This window comes from Pelodiscus sinensis, chromosome 15 (assembly GCF_052426305.1).
Source record: "Pelodiscus sinensis isolate ZL-2025 chromosome 15, ASM5242630v1, whole genome shotgun sequence".
NCBI classification, from domain to species: Eukaryota; Metazoa; Chordata; order Testudines; family Trionychidae; genus Pelodiscus; species Pelodiscus sinensis.
Window position 1 is genome coordinate 2039216 of NC_143066.1, and position 17286 is coordinate 2056501.

General features: G+C 45.6%; 1 protein-coding gene across 9 annotated transcripts in view; it reads right to left on the reverse strand.

Annotated features, from left to right (window-relative positions):
* FBXL16 (F-box and leucine rich repeat protein 16) overlaps window positions 1-17286 on the reverse strand; it is a 278323-nt gene that overhangs the window by 199847 nt on the left and 61190 nt on the right. For 5 of the 9 annotated variants that reach the window (XR_016350696.1, XM_089782154.1, XM_089782152.1 and 2 more), the window contains 2 exons: window positions 8201-8291; window positions 4827-4929 (listed from right to left, as the gene is read on the reverse strand). The gene's annotated coding sequence lies outside the window, so the exon portion shown is untranslated. Of the gene's footprint in view, window positions 1-4826; window positions 4930-6619; window positions 6751-7608; window positions 8171-8200; window positions 8292-10010; window positions 13132-17286 lie in introns of those variants that run through there. The other 4 variants (XM_089782156.1, XM_089782155.1, XM_089782151.1 and 1 more) reach the window with 3 other exon arrangements.

The following is a 17286-nucleotide window of genomic DNA, read 5'->3' on the forward strand; positions in this document are numbered from 1 at the left end:
AATGCTTCCAGTTCCACACGCAGGGCCAGGTAGGCAGGCAGAGCTTCAGATGCTCAATGCGTGGATGAGACAATGGTGTAGGGAGGAGGGGTTTAGCTTTATAAGGAACTAGGGAAACTTTTGGGATGGGGGAGCCTATACAGGAAGGATGGGCTCCACCTAAACCAAAGTGGATCCAGACTGCTGGCACTTAACATTAAAAAGGTTGCAGAGCAGATTTTAAACTAAGAGATGGGGGAAAGCCAATTGGTGTGGAGAAGCATGTGGATCGGACAGAGACATCTCTTAGAGGTGAGTCTATTGATAGAGATTCTCTAGGTTTTAGTCAGGAGGAGAGGATGGAAGAGGATAAAGTATGGGCCAGATCAGACAAAAAGCATTCACATAAAAAAGCATCTGACACATCAGAAAAGGGCAGACAAAGAAACAGTGACAAGTTTTTAAAGTACACAAATGCTAGAAGTCTAAAAAGTAAGATGGGTGAACATGAGTGCCTCGTGTTAAAGGAGGATACTGATATAATAGGCATCACAGAAACCTGGTGGAGTGAGGACAATCAATGGGGGACAATCATTCCAGGTACAAAATATATCGGAAGGACAGAAGAGATCGAGCGGGTTGAGGAGTGGCACTATATGTGAAAGAGAATTTAGAATCCAATGAAGTAAAAATCTTAAATGAATCAACATGTTCCATAGAATCGCTATGGATAGCAATTCCCTGCTCTAAATAGAATATAACAACAGACAGGGCTCAACAAAGTATTGAATTTACTTGCCCGTGGCGAGTAGATTTCAGCTGGGCGCCCCGTTCATTTGTGGCGCGCGCATGCGCAATGCAGGTCTTACGCATGCGCAGTGCGGGGCTGGCGAGCGGCTTTTGCTGCCATTTGTCAAGTCCTGACAATAGGGATCTATTATCGATCACCTGACCAGGACAGTAATAGTGACTGTGAAATGCTAAGGGAGATTAGAGAGGCTATCAAAATAAAGAACTCAATAGTAGTGGGGGATTTCAACTATCCTCATATTGACTGGGTACATGTTACCTTGGGACAAGATGCAGACACAAAATTTCTTGATACCTTAAATGACTTCATCTTGGAGCAGCTGGTACAGGAACCCACAAGGGGATAGGCAATTCTCGATTTAGTCCTGAGTGGTGCGCAGGATCTGGTCCAAGAGGTAACTATAACAGGACCGCTTGGGAATAGTGACCATAATATAATAACATTTAACATTCCTGTTCTGGGAAGAACACCTCAGCAGACCAATACTGTGGCATTTAATTTAAAAAAGGGGAACTATGCAAAAATGAGGTTAGTTAAACAGAAATTAAAAGGTACAGTGACTAGAGTAAAATCCCTGCAAGCTGCATGGACAGTTTTCAAAGACACCACAATAGAGGCCCCAACTTAAATGTATACCCCAAATTAAAAAAACGTAATAGAAGAACTAAAAAAGAGCCACTGTGGCTTAACAACCATGTAAAAGAAGCAGTGAGAGATAAAAAGACATCTTGTAAAAAGTGGAAGTCAAATCCTAGCGAGGTAAATAGAAAGAAGCATAAACACTGCCAAATTAAGTGTAAAATGTAATAAGAAAAGCCAAAAAGGAGTTTGAAGAACAGCTAGCCAAAAACTCAAAAGGTAATAACAAAATATTTTTAAGTACATCAGAAGCAGGAATCCCTGGATGATCGAGATACCAAAGGAGCACTTGAAGACAATAAAGTAATTGCGGAGAAACTAAATGAATTCTTTGCTTCAGTCTTCACTGCTGAGGACATTAGGGAGATTCCCAAACCTGACCCATCCTTTGTAGGTGACAAATCTGAGGACTTGTCACAGATTGAAGTGTCATTAGAGGAGGTTTTGGAATTAATTGATAAACTTAACAGTAACAAGTCACCGGGACCAGATGACATTCACCCAAGAGTTCTGAAAGAACTCAAATGTGAAAGTGCGGAACTATTAACTGTGGTTTGTAATCTATCCTTTAAATCTGCTTCTGTACCCAATGACTGCAAGATAGCTAATGGAACGCCAATATTTAAAAGGGGTTCTAGAGGCGCTCCCGGCAAATACAGAACAGTAAGTCTAACGTCAGTACCGGGCAAATTAGTTGAAACAATAGTAAAGTATAAAATTGTCAGACATATATAAGAACATAATTTGTTGGGCAAAAGTCAACATGGTTTCTGTAAAGGGAAATCATGTCTTACTAATCTATTAAAGTTCTTTGAAGGGGTTAACAAACGTGGACAAGGGGGAATCCAGTAGATATAGTGTACTTAGATTTCCAGAAAGCCTTTGATAAGGTCCCTCACCAAAGGCTCTTACGTAAATTAAGTTGTCATGGATAAGAGGGAAGATCCTTTCATGGACTGAGAACTGGTTAAAAGACAGGAAACAAAGGGTAGGAATAAATGGTAAATTTTCAGAATGGAGAGGGGTAAGTAGTGGTGTTCCTCAAGGGTCAGTCCTAGGACCAATCCTATTCAACTTATTCATAAATGATCTGGAGAAAGGGGTAAATAGTGAGGTGGCAAAGTTTACAGATGATACTAAACTGCTCAAGGTAGTTAACACCAAAGCACACTGTGAAGAACTTCAAAAAGATCTCAGCAAACTAAGTGACTTGGCAACAAAATGGCAAATGAAATTTAATGTGGATAAATGTAAAGTAATGCACATTGGAAAAAATAACCCCGACTAGACATATAATATGATGGGGGCTAATTTAGTTACAACTAATCAGGAAAGAGATCTTGGAGTCATCATGGATAGTTCTCTAAAGACGTCACGCAGTGTGCAGCGGCAGTCAAAAAAGCAAACAGGATGTTAGTAATAATTAAAAAAGGGATAGAGAATAAGATGGAGAATATCTTATTGCCCTTATATAAATCCATGGGACGCCCACATCTTGAATACTGTGTACAGATGTGGTCTCCTCATCTCAAAAAAGATATACTGGCACTGGAAAATGTTTAGAGAAGGGCAACTAAAATGATTAGGGGTTTGGAATGGGTCCCATGTGAGGAGAGATTAAAGGGACTGGGATTTTTCATCTTGGAAAAGAGGAGATTAAGGGAGGATATGATAGAGGTCTATAAAATCATGAATGGTGTGGAAAAAGTGAATAAGGAAAAGTTATTTACTTGTTCCCGTAATATAAGAACTAGGGGCCACCAAATGAAACTAATGGGCAGCAGGTTTAAAACAAATAAAAGGAAGTTCTTCTTCACACTGCGCACAGTCAACCTGTGGAACTCCTTGCCTGAGGAGGTTGTGAAGGCTAGGACTATAACAGGGTTTAAAAGAGAACTAGATAAATTCATGGAGGTTAAGTCCATAAATGGCTATTAGCCAGTACGGGAAAGGAACGGTGTCCCCAGCCTCTGTCTGTCAGAGGGTGGAGATGGATGGCAGGAGAGAGATTGCTTGATCATTACCTGTTCGATTCACACCCTCAGGGACACCTGGCATTGGTCATGGTCGGCAGACAGGGTACTGGGCTCGATGGACCTTTGGTCTGACCCAGTACGGCCATTCTTATGTTCTCTCCCTCGGGCTCTCTCTGGCAGTGCAGCAGAGAGTTATTGCTGGTGTCACTCCTGTTCAGAGAGCAAATAGGGGTCTATAGTCACGAGGGCCTCTCTCATACACAGGACTAAATTCACCTTTTAGATCTGTCAAAAAGATGAATCAGGACAAACCCTGAGGCTGCTTCAGCTCTGAATTATTTCATGCTGCCAGCCTGTGAATACTCCTTACATTGGGAAGGGCCTGGTGGGTAACTGTCACCGCCATAGAGTGCATTTTGAGAGTTCCCTGGGGAACTCAGTCCCTACATTCCAGGGCAGGCTGCGAGCCGAGACTGTGTGGCTGCCAACTTGGAATTTCCCTGCTATGCAGTGTAACCAAACCTATTTACAAGGATCTAGTGCTGAAAACAACCTCACTATATATTTCCAGAGAGAAGCAGCCAGGCCTTCCATAATCAGAGCCTGTCTAGCTCACGCAGAACTGGAGCTAGGCCTGATGCAAACTCCACAGGACCCTAGGAAAATCTGTAATCAAGATCTGGGCTTCACAGCTCAGACCCCCCTAAACAAAGAAATGATCAGCTCAGCCGATACACTTACAACAACAATTCTCTTCTGATCCTGACTGCCAGAGCAGCCCAGCAAGGTTGCAATCCCTTAGGCTATGTTTACACTACAAGGTTTTTGGAAGTGAAGCTGACACAGACTTTGCACAGAATTCTAAACAACAGTGCTCTGCTTAAGTAACATAAGCAATACACAGATCTACACAAAATAATAAACACACCTGTACACCTGTCCCAGCACTCTGGAGAGTGCTCTGGGCTTTGGCAGAGCCTTCTGAGCAGGCCATGACCCGCCTGCAGCAAATGGCTTCTTTCAGAATCATTCTATTTCTCTTACTCCAACTTCTATTATCAGTATCCTTCCACTCTCCCATCCAGGCTTCCTCTATGTCTGCTTGTGGTCACTTGTGCTCTTTCAAATGGCTGCTGAGAGACCCTCTATTCTATAACCATCCACTCACTTTGTCAAGCATTGTTTTAGTTTCAAATCCCTCACCAGGTGACCTGTTGCTTTGTTACCACTACCTGGCCAACCATACTTCTGTTTGAATAGATCATCAAGAATTAACGACCCTCAAGTTTTAGGCCCAGGCCCTCATGCCTTGAAATTTCTGTTCAACATGGAGACACAAAGACAGCAAGTCATTCAAAATGGAGTTTGCAGCTTGACACAAAGCCATACAGATGGTTCATAATCACACTCATAATTCATACCTGGTATGTGGACAGATCCCCACATCATCACACAGGAATATGCTGCTTTACATCACTGCAGAGCCTCTCTTGATCCACTTGCACTGGAAATAATCAGTCTAACCTATATATAAAGGAGAAAGGGTATTTTAGCTAGATATATACATCACTGTTCTCTAAAAAGCTCTACCAGTTAAAATTTCAATGTATTTCATTTGTCCCTGTTTTTTTCTCCCCAGATGTTCCTATTTGTAGCTCTGTGATATTGGCAGGTGTATCTGTAGTCCAATTAGTCTAGTATCATGCCTCTGGCAGTGGCCAATACTGGGTCTTTTTGAAAAGACTAGAGAAAAAAAAACAGTGACCAAGTAACCAGATTAATCCCCGTCCTAACTCTATAGACTTCTACAGATTACACCAGTGGTGCATTTACCTGAATGCACCTATGCATGTGGACAACCATGCCTTTCATGATATCCTTTATTTATGCACTGAAATATGAGATTTCATTGCCCTGAACTTAGACTCAGATCCTCTTAGGCTCCTAACTTTAATTGAAATCAGTGGAAGTTAGGAGACTAAATAAGGGTATGTCTACACTACCCCCCTAGTTCGAACTAGGGGGGTAATGTATGCATACCGAACTTGCTAATGAAGCCCGGGATTTGAATTTCCCGGGCTTCATTAGCATAAAGCCGGCGTCGCCATTTTTAAAAGCCGGCTAGTGCGAACCCCGTGCCGCGCGGCTACACGCGGCATGGACTAGATAGTTCGGATTAGGCTTCCTAATCCGAACTATCTGTACACCTCGTTCAGACAGGCTACTGGGCTAGATGGACCTTTGGTCTGACCCCCTTGATTTTCATGCACACCTGCTCCTGGGTGGCCATGCTGCCAGCTCTCCTGCCCTAGCCGGCCACTTTCCTGTGCCTAGTGCGGAGATTGTGGACAAGGTCCACGATGTCCGCACTAGCCCAGGCGGGTGCCCGCCTCTTGCAGTCCCGGGCAAGCTCCCGGGAGCCGCCAGCCTGGTCCCGGGAAGAGGGGGAGGGCTGGGGGGCATCGGGTGGGTGGCTCAATCCGTGCCAGGTGCAGGGTCTGCTGGCTGGGTGCTGGCAGGCTTGCACCTGGCACGGGCACCGTAGCCAGCCCGTGCCCCTTTAAGGGGTCCGGGGCCGGGAGGGGGGCAGACGAGTTTCCCCAGAGTGGCCACCAGGGAAACCTGGGGAGGGCTAGCCTCCCACTAGTTCGAATTAAGGGTCTACACAGCCCTTAATTCGAACTAGTAAATTCGAACTAGGCTTAATCCTCGTGGAATGAGGATTACCTAGTTCGAACTAAGCGCTCCGTTAGTTCGAATTAAATTCGAACTAACGGAGCGCTAGTGTGGCGGCTATGAATGTTAGTTCGAACTAACATCCGTTAGTTCGAACTAACTTTGTAGTGTAGACATACCCTGAGTTAGTCTGTACAGGATAAACTTAAAAAACAACATGTAGTATGGTAGCACTTTAAAGACTAACAAAACATATAGATGGTATCATGAGCTTTCATGGGCACAGCCCACTTCCTCAGGTGACTAGAGTGTTGTACGTACAGAACACCAAAATAAATAGGGGAGAAGATTTGGGGGGGGGAACAAAAGGAGGCACTGGGTATATAAATATCAAAGGGAAAAGCAAGCTGGTAAAACCGGCAATCTATAAGCACCTAAAAACTGGATAATTAAAAGAAGCAGATAAGGACCATTAGTTAGCAATTAGAGAGGAAGAGTACTAACACCAGAATCTACACAGACAAAGAACCATTGGCACCTTCATTGCTTGGTTGGTTGATAATGTCCCAGTCATCTGGTATCTCGATTCAAACCATTGGCATGAGTATTAAACTTGTGAATGAATTGTAGTTCCAACCCTTCCCTGTGTATTTGGCTTGTGGAATTGGTCTGTAACAAAACCGCAACTTGAAGATCTCTTAATGAATGACGAGGCAAATTAAAGTGTTCACCAACAGGTTTCTGTATGTTCCCTTTACTGATATCTGATTTCTGTCCATTGATTCTTTCCCATAGGGACTGTCCAGTTTGTCCAATATTTATTACAGTGGAGCACTGCTGGCATTTGATAGCATAGATCACATTACTGGATGTGCAGTTAAATGAGCTTCTGATTTGGTGGCTATGTGGTTGGCTCCAGTGATGAATGAGCTTATATAGATATGTGGGCAGAGTTGGCAATGGGGCTGATTGCAGGGGTGGGTTCCTGGATACTTATGATGTAACTGTGTGGCATTGTTTCCAGAGGTTTTTTTTTCATGTTGGGGGGTTTTCTGTAAGCAAGAATAGGCCTTTCCCCCAAGGCCTCTGAGAGTGAGGGGTCATTGTCCAAGATAGGTTGTAGATTGTGGATAATGTGTGGGAGGGGTTTAAGTTGTAGACTGTAGGTAATTAGAAGTGGAATTCTGTTGTTTTCTTTTTGGGGTTTGTCTTGAAGTAATTTGTGTCTGGGTTCTTTTTTGGCTCTGTCAATCTGTTTTTGCACTTTGCCAGGTGGGTATTTCGGTTTTAGGAATGCTGTATATAGATCCTGAAGGTATTTATCTCTGTCCGTGGGATTGAAGCAAATCCAGGGCTCAGCTGGATACAATAGATTGAGAAATATGTCTGGGATGGAATTCTCCTGTGTGCCCACATTCACTTCCAGGTCTCTCTTGCCCAAAGGTAGGAGAGTGCTAGGTTAGAGCCAGGTAGTACTACAGCTGTTAGTTACTGGGCAGGTGAGTGTAAAACAGTGTAGAAATGTACCTTCTTTCGCAAAGGCTATAACCTGAGTTGTTAAGATGGGACACCTACATCCTGATTAGCTCCTACATCCTCTGGCTCTCACTCAGGAAAATTTCTACTGAAAAATCAATGAGAAATGTGGACTGGGTAAAATTGATGTAAAAATGCATGCTATGATTCATTTGGACAGTTCTAGATCAACAGACCTCTTAAAGAGCACTCAGCATGCCGAGAGAGGAATTATGCAGCGCTCTGTGTTCTATGCACCGAGTGTGAAAGTGCTCAGCCACAGAGCAAATCTAACATAATAGACAAAAGTAAACAGTCATAGATAGAAGGCTTTCCCACGCCATTAGTTGTCATATAACAGCACAGGATACAAATGGAAGAACTGCTTAACTTTCCTTAGTCCCTTCATAATTTGCATTAACTCACTCAAGTCCCCTCTAGCTGCAATGTGATCAAACAGGGTTTAAGTTAAATAAAAGCTTTTCTTGGGACTCAGTTTACCTATCATTATCAATACCCATGACTCTTCAAGCTTGAAGAGATTGCTCTGTGCATCTAGTTGGACATCCTGCATAACCCAGAACATAAAATAATGTAAACTCACCACTGTCTAGGAAGTAAGCAAGCAGCTGCTGAAGGTGCTTGCTACATGGCCGCATGGTGATACTTGCAGTGGCTCCTAAAGCAAGAGGATCCTAGAGAAGGAAAAGATGGAGGCAAAGACATCAAGCTCAAAAGCAGCAACAACCATATTGACAGCCAGACTAGAAAAGGTTTTTGGCACCCAAACACCCCCCTCACAAGCACCCAATTGGAGCAGGTCTGTGCCCCCAGGACAAACGCTCTGTTCACCTGCCCTTAGCATTTGCCATAGTCATGGTGATAATAGCCATTCCTGGTTTTGTGGTACCTCCCCATGGTCTAATGGCTTAGCCACACATACAGCACTGAAATGCTGCAGCTAAGCCACTATAACACTTTGATAAAGAAGCTCCTACACCGAAGGGAGAGCTTCTCCCATCAGTGTAGTTTAGCCACAGTCCCTCAAACAGGTGGATATGTCGATGGGAGATGCTCTCCTATCATCAGAGTGCTGTCTATACCAGAGGTTAAGGCAGTATAACTATGTGAGGACAGTATATCTATGTTAGGACAAGAAGCAATGGGCCAAAATTGTAACAAGGGAGATTTGGAATGGACATTAGGAAAAACTTCCTAACTGTCAGGGTGGTTAAACACTGGAATAAATTGCCTAGGGAGGTTGTGGAATCTCCACCTCTGGAGATATTTAAGAGCAGGCTGGATAGACATCTATCAGGGATGATCTAGAAGGTGCTCGGTCCTGCTGTGGGGGCAGGGGACTGGACTTGATGACCTCTCAAGGTCCCTTCCAGTCCTAGTATTGTAAGATATATGTAAGTTTGTAGTACAGATCTGACCACAGCGTTCTGAGCACTAGAGAACAGAGCCGAAGCCTTGCAAAATGCAACATTTCTAAAGCTGGTGGGCATGTGTCCCATCTGGCCAGAAGCTCTGCAGATTCTCCTCACAGCTTCCGCCTCCCTACTATGCCAAACACATATAACAATGCAGTCTGAGGCCTGTGCCTCGTCCACACCCCGTCTGTCTAAAATCCACCACATTTGGGGACTCTTGGAGAAGAATGCTGGAACAATGCACACATACTTCTTCCCCTGAATCTGAGGCATGGACACTGTCACCTATGGAAACACACCTGCTCTCTGCCAGGTGAATAACACGTTATATAGCTGTGTTACCCACACAACATTCTCTAGGGCAGTGGTCCCCAACCTTTCAAGGTTGTCGGGCGCCAGGGGGCGGGGCCATTCGCCCGCCAGGCGCCGGGGGCGGCCCCCCCCATAGCCACATGCCCGGGGGCGGCCCCCCCATAGCTGCATGCCCGGGGGCCGGCGCTCCCCCCGCCCAGCGCCGCGCACCCGGGGCCGGCGCTCCCCCCGCCCAGCGCCGCGCACCCGGGGCCGGCGCTCCCCCCGCCCAGCGCCGCGCACCCGGGGCCGGCGCTCCCCCCGCCCAGCGCCGCGCACCCGGGGCCGGCGCTCCCAGCGCCGCGCGCCCGGTGCCAGGCCAGCCCCGAGCTCCTGGCAGGCGCATGGAAATGCCCCTGCGGGCGCCATGGTGCCCGCGGGCACCGTGTTGGGGACCACGGCTCTAGGGACACACCCCTTTACCCAGTTCCTAGGGCTCAAGGTGGAACCCTCTTAATTTAAATACCCGTCCTTACCCAGTTCCTAAGACTCGGGGAGTAATTCCTGCAGGTTTGCAGGCTCTTTTGCCAGTGAAAGAGCCTTATGCAGTAATATCCTTTTTTGCTATTTATTAGCAGTTACCAAGCAAGCAGAATACACATGCTAAACACACAGTGCCATGCTCACCAATCCTGATTAAGGCAGGCAAACTTCTCCTGATGGCCAAGCATGGTCAGTCTCGTCTCAATTCTGGGTTGCTGCATGTCCTGGTCATACAGGAGATTCTTGGCAGCTCTGAGCTTAGGCTGTATTTTCTTCCATGTCTTTCCTATCTTCTGGAGGGCAGTTCTTCTTCCAGGTCTTTTCTTCTTCTTTCTGTTCCTTCTTTTCCTTTCCTACTGATCTCCTTCTTATGCCCCAGTTTATATAGTGAAACTTGCGTCCTGCTTAGCTATACCATAACCAATTATTTTATTAAAATTTTACTAACCAATCGTAACATACTGTAACAGAATTACCTAACCAATCATACCCACCAGCTTAATTGCTTTACACCTAGCAAAATTAATTATACAGCAGACAGAAACAATTAAAAGACAGAGATCCTACAAACAAACAATAGGAAAGTGAGGGCCAGAATCACAGAATGAGGATTCCACAACCACAACTAAGATAAGTAACTTTTGCCAGACAAAATGCTGGCAAACTAAGTTTTCTTTAACCATCTTGAGACCAGTTTCTTCATCTGGTGATTGTGGGTGCCATTAGGATAGGGTCTCCTGAACAGGGATAACACTATTTTAGTGTAATTTAGAGGGAATGTGGTGTGTGACTCCTTGCTTTACAGCTAATGGCTACTGCTATCTCAATCTGGCTGCAGATAAAAGCTTTAAGCTTTAGAACTTTATGGCTGAAGGAGGAGCCAAGTCCACATGCCCAGGCCCAGAACTAGGGTTGCATGAGATCAGAGGAAAACCAGAGAGCTTTTTGTGCAGGCTTTTGTGGGTGTGATGCTGTGACAAGCACTTGTGGTGGCTGCAGCTCCTGTGCATGTCTCCTTTCAAATAAATGTAGCTGACTGCTTGTGACAAAAGAAATGCCAGTAGGCAGTAAAGCTGCCTACTCCCTGAGAGCACAGCTGTGTCAGCTGCAGGCCAGAGGTTAAATAGCTAATGAAAGAGCCCTGGTTACAGGCTGCCGTCTGGGAATACTGGACACAATAGGAGCCTCAGCAACTAACAAAGAGGGTGGGGGAGGGGGATTACACTCTGACAATTGAGGCTTACAGGCCCCAGTGGACGTTTCTACCTAGCAGTACAGCTAGTGTTTACTTGCAGAGTCTGGGCAAAGGTCCTCACAGGGTGACATAGTATAGTCCAAAATAAAACATCTGTAGGAGAAACATCTAACCAGAGCAACAGCCAACTTGTCCATTCCCTCCTCACCCATGGAGTTCCTCTTCCTCCTGACTAAAGGAAGCAAACCTAGGGGAGAGTGGAGACGGGAGTGGCAAATTAGCCACTGGACCAATGAGGCCTGTGCCAGAGGCCCCATCCAACTGGGGGGCCCTAAATAATGAGAACCACTCTGTCCATCCAGTGCTCTTGCCAGGCAGTGGTCCCTGTACTCCGACCTCACTCCCTAAGGGTCTGTCTACACTAGCCCCCTAGTTCGAACTAGGGAGGCTAATGAGGGCAACCGAAATTGCAAATGAAGCGCGGGATTTAAATATCCCGTGCTTCATTAGCATGTTCCTGGGCGGTCGCCATTTTGGAAATTGACTAGCCCGGAATAACTGCCCACGTCTACACGCGGCAGAGAAGGGCGATTCTGAAAAAAAAAACCTTACTTCGAATTACCAGTTAAACCTCATGGAACCTCCTCCCTCCTGTAACCCTCCTTGTACGAGGAGTAGGGAAGTCACAGGAAAAGTGCTCTATTTCAAAGTAAGTGCTGTGTAGACATTCCCAAATTCAAAATTAGCTATTTTGAAACACGCTACACAATTGATGTCGCTCACTTTGCATAGCTTATTTTAAGTTAAGCCCTGCTGTGTAGACGCACCCTCATTCATAAGCTTCTGGCACTTAACCCCACTCTTCCACTGCCTTTGTACTGTGACCTTCAGCAAGATAGACTGGGTATGGCTGCACTGCAATGAGATATCCACAGCTGGCCCGTGCCAGCTGATTTGGCTGGAGCTCAGGCTGCTGGGCTGTTTAATTGCAATGCAAATGATAAAGCTTAGGCTGCAGACTGAGCTCTGGGATCCTCTCACCTCAGAATGTCCTAGAACTCAGGCTTCAAAGCAATTAAAAGCACCTTAACCCAGCTGCAGGTGTCAAACTGCAGTTTAGACATGCCCGATTCAGCTCTCTTGGTTAAGCTTCCCCATCAGTTAAATGAGGCTAATGCACACCTCTGTTATATGAGGTCTCATGTAAAAAGTAAAGTTTGAAGATGTAAGTATGTGCATGTTAAGTGTGATCTTTTCGTAGTTTTTAAAGTATTTAGTATTTGACATTGACTGTAGTATGCCATTGTGAAATGAAAACACTGTGATGAACTAGCTATTAGGTATGTGTACTGCTGCCATCTAGTGAATGGAATTAGAATTGACCAATGATATATCATAGGCCCTATACTGTCAAGAGCACAAGTGGTAGCAAGCACACCACAAACACCACGCTATAGACAACAACTTACCCTTTGACACAGTAGCACAGAGGAGCCATTCAAAAAAAATCATTTTGATATAGAAACTCTTCTCTGGTTTAGCTCATGCTATGGCCCAAGAGGGCTTGCAGGTTTGGGGCAGGAAGGCTGAGATCTATCCTTGTCATCACAGTGAAGGAAGGAGCAGTTGCTGCACTGACTATGAAAGGATAAGTTGTCTCAGTCTATTGCAAAATACACCTGCTTGAAGACAAACAACAGTGTTGAAAAAGACAATGCTTTCACCAGGCGCATGAACTAAACTTGTAGTACTCACTACGCATTGGCCAACATGCCCATTATCCCAAGGGGCACTGCCCCCATCAGTGGCATCCCTGTCTGAGGCTGCTAAATAACTCCTCTCTTAAACTCATAACCTTTCCCTTCAAACTTGGGAAAATTTGAATGGGCTCTGGCTGTTCTTAGCTGAGTGCCAGCCACCTAAGCTGTCAAGCCCTATTAATGGAAGGAGAGGAAGGGTGATCTAGTATAGTAGATAGGAGATTGGGAGGACTCAAGAGATTGAGGTTCAGCTTCTGGCTCAGGTGGGCTCTTCCATGTAAACTATAGCAAATCATAATTGGCTGGATAACCGTAGTCAGAGAGTGGTTATTAACGGTTCTAAATCCTGCTGGAAAGGGATAACAAGTGGAGTTCCTCAAGGGTCTGTTTTGGGACCCATACTGTTCAATATCTTCATCAATGATGTAGATATTGGGATAGAGAGTACGCTTATTAAGTTTGCAGATGATACCAAACTGGGTGGGGTTGCGACTTCTTTGGAGGATAGGGACATAATTCAGAATGACCTTAGCAAGTTAGAGAAATGGTTGGAGGTAAACAGGATGAGGTTTAATAGAGAGAAATGCAAAGTGCTCCACTTAGGAAGGAACAATCAGTTCCATACATACAAGATGGGAAGCGACTGTCTAGGAAGGAGCATGGCAGAAAGGGATCTAGGGGTCATAGTGGACCACAAGTTGAATATGAGTCAACAGTGTGATGCTGTTGCAAAAAAAGCAAATATGATTCTAGGTTGTATTAACAGGTGTGTTGTAAGCAAAACTCGTGAAGTCATTCTGCCGCTCTACTCTGCACTAGTTAGGCCTCAGCTGGAGTACTGTGTCCAGTTCTGGGCGCCACATTTCAAGAAAGATGTGGAGAAATTGGAAAGGGTACAGAGAAGAGCGACAAGAATGATTAAAGGTTTAGAGAACATGACCTATGAAGCCAGGCTTCATGAACTGGGCTTGTTTAGTTTGGAAAAAAGAAGATTAAGGGGGGACATGATAGCGGCTTTCAAATATCTAAAAGGGTGTCACAAGGAGGAAGGAGAAAATTTGTTCCTCTTGGTTTCTGAGGACAGGACAAGGAGTAATGGGCTTAAAGTGCAGCAGGGGAGGTTTAGATTGGACATTAGGAAAAAATTCCTAACTGTCAGGGTGGTCAAATATTGGAATAAATTGCCAAGGGAGGTGGTGGAATCTCCCTCTCTGGAGATATTTAAGAACAGGTTAGATAGACATCTGTCAGGGATGGTGTAGACGGAGCTTGATCCTGCCTTGAGGGCAGGGGGCTGGACTCGATGACCTCTCGAGGTCCCTTCCAGTCCTATGATTCTATGATTCTATGATTTAATGCACCCTATGCCTATTCTCAATGTTGTTGTGAGGATAAAACTCTTTAATGAATCTGAGATGCTCAGATTCTATAGGGATGTGGGCTGCAGGTATAGGATGTGGGCTGCTATAGGTATGTCTACACTGCAGTGTTTTTCTGAAAAAACAGCCATTTTTCCAGAAAAACTATACTTACATCCATACTGCTATTGTGTTCTTTCGACAGAAAGTCAAAAGAACTGAGGGTTTTTTCCGACAGCGGTAAACCTCTTTCTACAAGGAAGAAGCCTTTTTCCGAAAAAGCTTTTTCAGAAAAAGATGTGTGTGGATGCAGAAGAAGGAGTTCTTTTGAAAGAAGAGGCTTCCAGGAAACAACACAGGTGCTCTGGTGGACACTCCGTCCATACTAATCACAACTTAAATGTGAGATAGCGTCCAATCAATGTGGATGCTATCTTTCGAAAAAGCACATCACTTTTTCCTTTAGCTTTTGCTGTGTGGATGCTCTCTTTCAAAATAAGATTTTCCGTAAGATCTCTTCCAGAAAAGCTTCTTCCGAAATAAGCTTGCAATCTAGACATAGTCCTAATAAACATGCAGGCTTCTGGGCTGACCGTCACTGTGTCTGGGATGGTGACTCTGGCAGACAGAGCACACTCGGACACTAATTTAATAACAAGAGTATCCTTCTGTGTGCATCTCTCCTCTGGCTTCTTTCTACTTAGAAGCTTTCTCCCAGGACTTGTTCTACCTTAAACTTCTTCTGCTGCTGGTTTAGTATCTAACAAGAGCACAATACTGGACCATGTCACCACACACAGACTGGACTCATTTTCTATGGATTCCAACAGATTGACTTATTTCAGTATCACTTCATGGCCCGAGGACTCTGAAGCCAGATTGCAGCCTCCTGTTCACTACTCCCCCCTTCCCTCTCCCCTCCCCGCTTTCTTTCTCTCTTTTTTTCTTCTATCCACATTTATAATCCCTCATTTCCATTCTGCTCCACCCTCTCCCTAGAGACTTTGTTCTCTTGCCTGTATCTTTGCATTGCAATTGTGCCATGTTTATTTCAAACATTTTGGCGGGCTGTCACTCCAATGGAAACTCAATTAATTGCAGGGCTTGTAGACCTGGGACAATAGCATCTGAAAAAAATCATTATGAACAGATTTGAGGGAAAAGTTTTATGCTGTGCTGCTGAACAAGCTAATAACAGTAATAACTGTGGAATGAGGAACACATTCTCTGTATGTTTTCAAAGCTCTGAACAAATAATCTGTAATGTAATTCTATTGCATTGCTACAGACAAAAAGAAGGCTTGACTTAGAACTTCAGAACCTGGCCCACCTAGTATCCAAGTCAGACAAAATTCCTCTTACAAAGTCAGACGATCAGATTATACAAACCTTTCCTAAGATTGTACACAGCTTCATTGGCTTCAGGATATGAATAAGGATGAAGTAAAAACAGAGCAGGGACATCAAATTTGTCCCTTTATGCATAATTTTATATTACAGTACTTAACTTATATTGCAAATACCATCTACAATTCAAACAAACTGCATCCTGATTAGGTCTACCCAAGCTGGCATTTTCCATTTAGCTTACCTCAAAACCACAGATTTGACATTCACATTTTCGAAGATAAATAATAGTCCCAGGGCAGTCAGATTCTATGTGCAAAAGTCTCATTGTTCATGTTGTGTGTATGTATGAGAGAAAGGGGTTTGTTTACAAGTTGTGGTTAGCACTTAACATTTTCTCTGAGTTCACCAGTAAAAAATAAAATCTTTGCATGGATTGGAATAAATACTACTGTGTGTGTCCATTTTTAATGTTCCCTCTCTGAAATGTCCAGTGCACCTGTGTCTGTCTTACTTCCCTGTATAATGAAAATGCAAAAAGTCACATTTCAAATGAAGAGCTTAAAAAAAATTCACCAATTTTTAATTTGCTGAATTACATATATGTATGCATGAACACACATATATAGTATATCTTTGTGTATACAGGCAGTCCCCGACTTACGCGGATCTGACTTATGTCGGATCCGCACTTACGAACGGGGCTTTTCTCACCCCAGAGCTCACGGGCGGCAGGTCGCCACCCGTGTCCTCCGGGGCGAGAAAAGCTTCTCCCGGTCTCCCTGGTCTGCTGGGGGGGTCCAGCAAAGCCGCTGGACACCCCCCCCCCCAGCAGATCAGGGACACCCGAGCAAAGCCGCCGCCTGGGCAGGTTTGCTCCCGGGCAAACGAGCAAAGCCGCCCAGGCGGCGGCTTTGCTCTGGTGTCCCTGGTCTGCTGGGGGGGTCCAGCGGCTTTGCTGGACCCCCCCAGCAGACCAGGGGGACAGGAGCAAAGCCACGGGGCACGCCCACAGCGGGACAGCCCGGGCGCGCTTGGGCTGTCCCGCTGCGGGCGTGCTCCGTGGCTTTGCTCTCCGTCTCCCTGGTCTGCAGGGAGATGGGGAGCAAAGCCTTGGAGCACGCCCACAGCGGGACAGCCCAGGCGCACTTGGGCTGTCCCACTGCGGGCGTGCTCCAAGGCTTTGCTCCTGTCCCCCAGGTCTGCTAGTGCCCCCCCCAGCAGACCAGGCTTTTCTTGCCTACCCCTGGAGTAGAGCAGCTGGGGGCTGCCGGGTTGGTCCTGCAGCGCCGCTCCGGACCAACCCGGCAGCACCCCAGCTGCTCTGCCCCAGGTGTCCTGATTCAGCCGCTGCTGGTCAGTTTCAGCAGCGGCTGAATCAGGACGCCTGGGGCAGAGCAGCTGGGGTGCTGCTGGGTTGCTCCAGTAGAGGCGAGGAGCCGCGCTACTGGAGCAACCCAGCAGCACCCCAGCTGCTCTGCCCCAGGTGTCCCCAAGTCAGCCGCTGCTGAAACTGACCAGCGGCTAACTACAGGAAGCCCGAGGCAGAGTTGCTCTGCCCCAGGCTTCCTGGAATCAGCCGCTGATCAGTTTCAGCAGCAGCTGACTTGGGGACGCCTGGGTTTCTTAAGTTGAATCTGTATGTAAATCAGAACTGGCATCCAGATTCAGCCACGGTTTAAACTGATCAGTTTCAGCAGCGGCTGACGCCAGTTCCGACTTACATACAGATTCAACTTAAGAACAAACCTACAGTCCCT